Raw genomic sequence first — 7,608 nt, 5'->3', positions numbered from 1 at the left:
GAAATTGGCCGCCGAAATTCATGAACCTTTTTATGTTCCTGGACATCATCATCAAATGTTTTATTTTAATTTTTATTTGATATTTTTGGACTTAGCAGAATTTCGAAAATTTATTTATTTGGGACTTTGAAAAAATTTCGACCCGTCTATCATGAGATGATATTTTGATGTTTGATCAAGTTTTCACTGGACTTTCGAAAGCCAAATTATTTTGGGACTTAGAAAAAATCGACTCCTCCATCATGAGATGATACAATCATGTTTCATCATGTTTTCGTTGGACTTAGCAAAATTTTCCCTCCTCCGCAAAATTTCACTTTCCCGAAACTTAGATTTTTTTTTGAAAACACTGATCAGTTTTTAAATGCTAGTTTTGTTAATAGAAATTTTTATTTAGTTTTTTTTTCATTTGGTTGTAATTTAAATACACTAATTAAACTATTTACATTCAAAAGTACACTGAAAATATGCCACACTTTTTATTCAAGTGCCCAAACACTTGAATGATTGAATAAAGTCACATCGTAGATCGAGGGGCGGGACAATAGTAAGAAATTTAATAATTTAATTAATTAACGGTCAAAATTAACAAATTAAGGCAAAATTAACTTTTGTTTACGACCAAAACAACGCCACCTCTTTTTACATCACATTGATTTGGCAGCTTGACATTGCGCGGGATATTTGTTGTTGTGTTTGGTCAAATTTTGTTTTGTTTTGATTGCGTATTTGCGTTAACCAAACCAAAGGGCATTGCTCGCCAGGAATCTGCTCCAACAAGCCAACTGGTTGAACTCCTGCCAGATGTACATCGCTTTTACTGCAACGGAAAGTACAATAATGCCAGTTCACTTGGAACTGTGGCGTTCCAGATCCTAACCTGCCTCCTGAACGTGGTCAACCGGATCCAGGCAGACAACGTCCAACATCATTTCCATCGGCATAATTAACTCTGGAAAATTAGCTGACTCGTCCCCATTGGATGATCGCAAATGAATTCACGGGGCTTCGACAAATCGCCGTGTCTGTTTTCGAGTGCAAACTGGCCTCCAACCCTGCCTTCCCAACATTTACAGCACCGATTTCATGGATTTCGTCTAGGGAAAGCGCCTGCACCTGAACATCAACGAAGAAGCCATCGAAGATGATCCAGCGGACGTACATTTTGTGACCGGAAGACCCGGAATATGAGGTGGATGGGCCAGGACCAAGAGCCAATTGTGGCGAATCATGTAACGATGTAAAATTACGTACGTGTTCCAGAGAAGTGGTTAGGACGGAAGATGCCTGCGAGAGCAGAGTTTTCGGTAAAATTATTTGGGTAATAAAAAGCGAACACAAAAAAAACAACAACCAAATCTTATTTTTATTTGTGATAATAAAAATGCATTTTCACCACGCAACGTAATATCGACACAACACTAAAGAATATTATTCCGCTTTATTTTGATTTTGTCTAGTCCTAAGAAACAATATGGAGAAGAAACTTCGGTTTGCCCTTTCAATCCTTCGGGAAGCAGCACCGTTTTGTTCTCCAGCCCGGTTCAGAATCCTCAGCATAGGTTCCACCGTAATCATCCGCAACAACTCTGCCATAAAAAAAAATCTCCTGCGTCCACCCATTCCCATTAAGCAACACGTCTGCATCAGCTGCTGCTTGTCCAGGTTCTTCTGAAAGGGCACCGCCCGCCGTGTGACTAGATACCGGGCGGCCAGCAGTGCGGCCACATTGTCGATGGCCTGCCGCCGGAACGTGTACGCGTGCTTGAGGTAGGGAATGCACACGACACAAATCTTCTGCGGCAGGCCGTCCGCCTCGCTCGAATCTAGGCCGGTCACCTCGGTCAGCAGCCGGCTGATGGGCATCGTCCAGCGGGGACACTCGCAGGGATGTTCATGCAGGTTGGGCGGGATTTTGGCGTAGATTGTGTGCGATCTGGGCGCGGAGAGGTTGGGTTCGTGCTTAAAGAATAATTCTCCGTTCCCCTCAGCAAAGCCATCGTTCTGGAAGAAAAATAATGATTCAAATGATGAATGCAAAATAATCTCTTCCGCCGGCAGCATCTACTCTACCAGCGGATCACATCTTTTCTGCATTCTCCGTAAATTTCACTTTATCCATCACCACTTTTTTCCAACGCTTCACGGAATCCTAACAAACTTGACAGTTGAGCGCGCGAGAGAGAAACAAACCAAACCAATGTTTAGAATGCAGGTGAGGCGCTGTCAGATGTCAAATGACGTGAGGTATTTAATTCCTTAATATATTAACTGCTAAAATTAATTCATTAAGGCCAATGTCGCGCCCCTCGTCGTAGATCTAATTGGTTTGTGTTTCAACATCAATCCAAACCACTATCAAGTGCAAGTGTTTGGGCGGTTGACTTTTTGGTATTTTTTAACATGTTATTTTCATTCGGGTGGCTCAAGCTTTTCAATTGTTTTGCTCATGAATTAGTCCCACCTTCTTGAACTATTCAAAGTGATGAGCAAAACACTTGAAAATGATCTTAAGATCTACCCAAAACAGGCACTATTCAAAGTCAACGTGATTATCCACATGAATTTAATGTGTTTCACTGATTGATTTTTGCGCGACTTTCATCGAAGGCTAGAAGCGAGGCAAGAACCAATAGCACAAAAAACACTCCCGTCTTCAACTAGCCGGCCGGCGCAGTGGTAGCGTGCACGACTAGCAAGCGAGAACCTGTAAATCGCTTGTACGTACTTTTTTTTCAACACCATTTAAAATTCAAGTGTTTGGCTATTGACATTATTTCATGGTCAATCACTGAAATTTCAAGTGTTTTGCGATTGATATTTGAGTGCTCTGTACAGCAGGGCCAGATCATGTGTAGAACACTTCGTTGAGCTGTGTAATTTTTGCTCAGTGTATTTTACTACACCTAACATTTTATCAAAGCGCAAAAATGAGCCCAAGCGCTCGCTCACTCTCTCTTTTCTCTCTTCTTTCAATCACTGCTCGCACGCAACGCGTACGACATGTCGTGACAGGAATTGGCAATCGGCAGACAGACAGCTTTTGCGTTTGTGGCGGGCTGGTTTGTTTACGTTTTCGCGCAGTAGTTTTCCGCGGATAAATTGTAGTCCGCGAATCACCGCGGGTTGTGAGTACGTTCTGTGGCCGAGGGAGTGTGTGTTCGTTCGGTCCGTGGCGTTCGGGAGCCGCGATATAAGTGATTGCTTCTGTTTTGGTGGCTGGGGGCGAAGAAAAAGTTCCGCTCAGTGTAGGCGGATGCAAGGAATGTTCAGGCCAAGCAGCTGTCCCAGAAGAGGAATCCTCTTGCCCTCAAAGTCACTTGGCCTCCTTCCTCCTCCTCCTACTGCAGGTGCTGTCTTGACACGGATCAACGCCGGAATGATTTCGGCGGATTTGACAGGACACAAGAGTTCTCGGTGAAGGAAAACAAAGCTGGTTAAGTTTGTTTTGGTTTTGGTGTCGCGTGATTTGAATCCTGATTTGTGGGGGAACTTTGTTTTAGCGAGTGCGCGATTGTGTGCGTGTGTGTTTGTTTACGTTTGACATATTCTATGATTACAACTGGATGAAACTTTCTTGGTGTTTCCGGAGGGGGTGAGCGAGAGAAAAACTGACAAATCCGCGTTGGTGCTGGCTCGACCTACGATTTTTCATGTGACTGTGCTTTGGGATTTGTTTACGTTTTTAATTGTTTATTGTGAGTGTGTGGCAGGGGCAGGGACGTGACAATGTGACATTGCTTCTATCCTTTAGGGGTGTCCGTGACAGAAGGAAGAACCTTTCTCTAGTCATTTCGGAGGAGGCAATCTATTGAGCGACTCGCGAGCAGTTTCCCGGTGAAGGTTGAGAATAGAGTCCATCTAAATCGATGGTACATGCTGGTTCGATATACTTAGTAGGAAGAAGTATTTTAACGATTTTTTGACTCAGATAAGTATTATTTGCGTTCCTTTTCTATTTTTTATAATATCATGTTGGATTATTTGATAAAAAAAACCTTGGAAATTCTGTTTGAGAATTGATACTTTGTGTTTCGTTTTCTTTAACAGGACCACAACCTGGGCATTTTTCGGGACATTCAGCATCAGGCAAAAAAAAAGTAATCCACTTTAACGACCTCCGGGTCTTTTGTGGTCTCTGTTGCAAGTTTCTGCTCATTTCTAGGCGTCCAAAGGTTATGTGTGGTGAGTCACTCAAAACCTCTTTTACGCTAATGGACCGACGTTTTACTTCCCCATCCGATAGAAGGCGTGGTCAGGCAAATCTCGTCTCGAAAAATGCCACCGGGTAGGTCTGGGATTGAACCCAGGCCATACTGGGGTTTAGATCAGGCATTTTGTTTAATTAGACAAATTAGCTGCGATGCAATTGTGCTTTAGATGGATTTGAAGAGGATTAATCAGGTTTTTACGAAAAATATTATTTTAAAGTGAACCTATCACTGTTCGAACTTAATTTTGCTAATTTTGCGAATATATTTTTTTTTTCAAACCAAATCAATGTAGTCATAAATTTTTTTATATTAATTGAATTGAAACTTCATGATACATTGATCACAGATGACTTCGAAAATCTTTTTCTGGGAAGTCACTAGAATAGAATAAAAAAAACTTCTTGTGACTATTTTTTGTAAAAACCCGATTTATCCCACCTGGGGTGAGATAGAGCCTTTCTTACAAAAGAAAGATAACGGCAGTTGATTTTTTTCAAAGAAATAGCAAAATAAAGAATGGTCCATTCATGAATCAATTCAAAACTCAACATGATTTTTTCATAAAACTGAAAAACGCTGGTTTTTGCCTCATTTGCCATGGCCGGGTGTAAGCTGTGCTCAGCATTTTCGATTTTTTAAATCAGAACAAATTATTTGTGAGGCAGAGAATTTGCTCACAATTTGCGAAGTTCGTAATGTTTTCTGCTTATCGCTAAATTGTTCGTATTCTCTGAGTGTTTTTGCACTTTTCAAAATATCAAGAATTAACGAGAAAACGCTCCAGAGCGTTAAAGTGGTTACAAAATGACTGGCAAAAAGTGTTTCCACACCCGGAAATTTGTCGTGTTGTAAACAATGTAACGGTAAAGCCGCATAAATGTTCTTGAATGCTTTGAAACGCCTACTGGAATTCACTAAACTGACATTTAGGCGTTAGGCCAGCCCTCTGTCACGACGGCCATGTTTATGAAACCTAAATGTTCGACGCGAACATGAAGACAACAAAGAAGATGAAGAACGCATTTGCTGTCAAAATTTGAAAATAAACAAACCGCGTGGTAAACAAAGGTATAATTTCATAATGTTGAAATGATTTCCAAGAAAATCCGACACGGGACGGATTTCCAAACACAAGTTCCCGAAGGACCCTACCCGCCAGAGACTATGGATAAATGCCCCGCGAAGTAGCGATGAAGATGGTTTTGCAAGTTTAAAGTTCAGATTTATTCGGACCACTTCGCGATGAACTTCTTGTGAGTCCACAAAAGGTCGGATTCTACACAAGCACGCGATTCCTTCGATTCCCTGTGCGAGTCGACAGCGGGAGTGGGCCAGTCCTCGGAGAAGGTTACCGAAGGATGCTTGGAAAGACCAGCTCCGCCACATCACCGGAATCACGGATGTTTCTGCACTTGGTCGGTTACTCCCTGCCGGAGATTGCAGCGAGTTGTTCGGAAGGATCAACAGCGGGACTTGGCCAGTCCCCGGTCCAGTACTAGCCAGCAACAGTTTTCATCTTTTTTCGTAACAGATTTGCACACACAAAAAGTGATGTTTCTTGAAGATTTGGTGTAAACAAACAAACAACACCAATACTGCTATACTCACAGAGCCCACGCAGTAGTATTAGTGAAGAGTCCACGATAAACAACGTGGGCTCTTCACTAATACTACTACGTGGGCTCTTCGAGGTTTTGGTGACTGTCAAACGTTCTAGCCATTTACAGTGGTGCCAGAGGGTTGCGTTAGGCATAATTGTGAGCTTTCAATAAGCAAGCCAGAAAATTATGTAGTATGCATTTAGGCGTTTTTGGGATTGAGAAGCATACTGCGGCTGAGCGCTCGGAGAGAATTCACTACGACAAACGCACGCTGGGTTCATTGCCGACGAGCCGATACGATGAACCAAAACACTAACAAACAAATAAAATCGTAAGATCGATCAGAGAATGAGCAAGAAAAAAAAGAGCAACAGAATGAGCAAAGAGCTATCTACGTGCGCATGTATTGCGTGTACGTACAAAAAGGGAGTAATCTAGTATCAAAACTCTATACGCGCCAGCATTACTCGCGTCTGCATGTGAAGCTCAACTTGACAACTTATCAGCGAGGAGACGAAAATCGATCGTCCATGATTTGTTGCAGATTTTTCGAATGAATATTTCTCGAGTAATGATTTGGGAACGAAGCTTGATTTGGCGTCGGAGCCAAAAGCAAACCCTATACCTTTCTTTAGTAAGAAAGGCAAAAATTGAAATTTTCTAAAATCTGAACGGTAAATCCGAATGAGGTCAAATTTGTTTCAGAACCTCGATTATGGACTAGATCAGGGGTGCTCAAACTTTTTGGAGGCCGGGCCAAATTTACAAAAAAGGTTGTTAAAAAAAATCATTATTTTAATGTAAAAGATTACATTTCTGTTATTTAAAAAAAAATGTGTATTCAAAATAATAGAAACCACAAAATAACTGGTTTCTATCGGTATTGTTGATTTTGTTGTTTCTCCTGAAGCGGAACACCATTTGAAAATTACCATCTCCGATTCTGCTCAAATTTGGCAGAGCTGTTGAGACTATCAAAACATGCAGAAATCCCGAATTTCATCCAAATCGGACCACCCCCTCCATTTTTGTACCCTCCCAAAAAATCGACTTTTTGGCGATTTTTGAGCGAAACCCCTATCGCCAAACGACGATAACTCAGGAACCACAAATCTTAGAGGGTCGGTCTTAGACTCAATTTTGAAGGAAATTGGAAGTAGAATCCGTTTCCGCGATCAAAATTTAGATTAAAATATGTTTTCTACCTGTATTGCGCAATTGAAAACTTTAAATGGCCGTATCTCAAAACAGCCCTATTTATTTTTTAAATTTGACCTCACTATCGTATTCACCGTCCGATTTTACATAAGAATCACTTATCGACAGAAAGGAATATGTTTCGTTCCAGAGATATCGAATTTTAAAGTTTTAAGTATTTGAAATTACCTATAATATCTACACTCGCCGCATCTGCTTGAAGCACTCAGTCGTGCTGATCAATAATAACTACCTGGTATTCTGTAAGATGAATTATTTTTTCAATTTTATACGATTTTGAGATAATCAATACCTTGAACAATCTATTTTTTGTTTAAGGAATATTTATTGGGTAATTTTTAATGCACTATTTTTCCTGATCTCAGTGTCATTGAACCATATTAAGTAAAATTTGAACTTTTAATATTTATTTGCAATACAATTTTCGAAAATTCATCATTATTCTATTATTTTCATATTTTTCCTAATTCCTCATTTCTTCCCACTTTATCAAATTATTTCTTTTATTTCTTCTTTTATTTGAAACGAGAACAAATGTAGAGCTGGCTGTAGTAGATGAAATAATTCTCATGGGT

At 40.6% G+C, this 7,608-nt stretch overlaps 1 protein-coding gene across 1 annotated transcript in view; it reads right to left on the bottom strand.

The window, feature by feature from the left end:
• LOC128093590 (uncharacterized) overlaps positions 1 to 7,608 on the bottom strand; it is a 435,512-nt gene that overhangs the window by 427,461 nt on the left and 443 nt on the right. The window lies entirely within an intron of this gene.

The sequence above is a fragment of the Culex pipiens genome, chromosome 1, assembly GCF_016801865.2.
Source record: "Culex pipiens pallens isolate TS chromosome 1, TS_CPP_V2, whole genome shotgun sequence".
Lineage (NCBI taxonomy): Eukaryota > Metazoa > Arthropoda > Insecta > Diptera > Culicidae > Culex > Culex pipiens.
The sequence above is the reverse complement of the archived record's forward strand: the minus strand, read 5'-3'. Positions and strand labels throughout refer to the sequence as shown.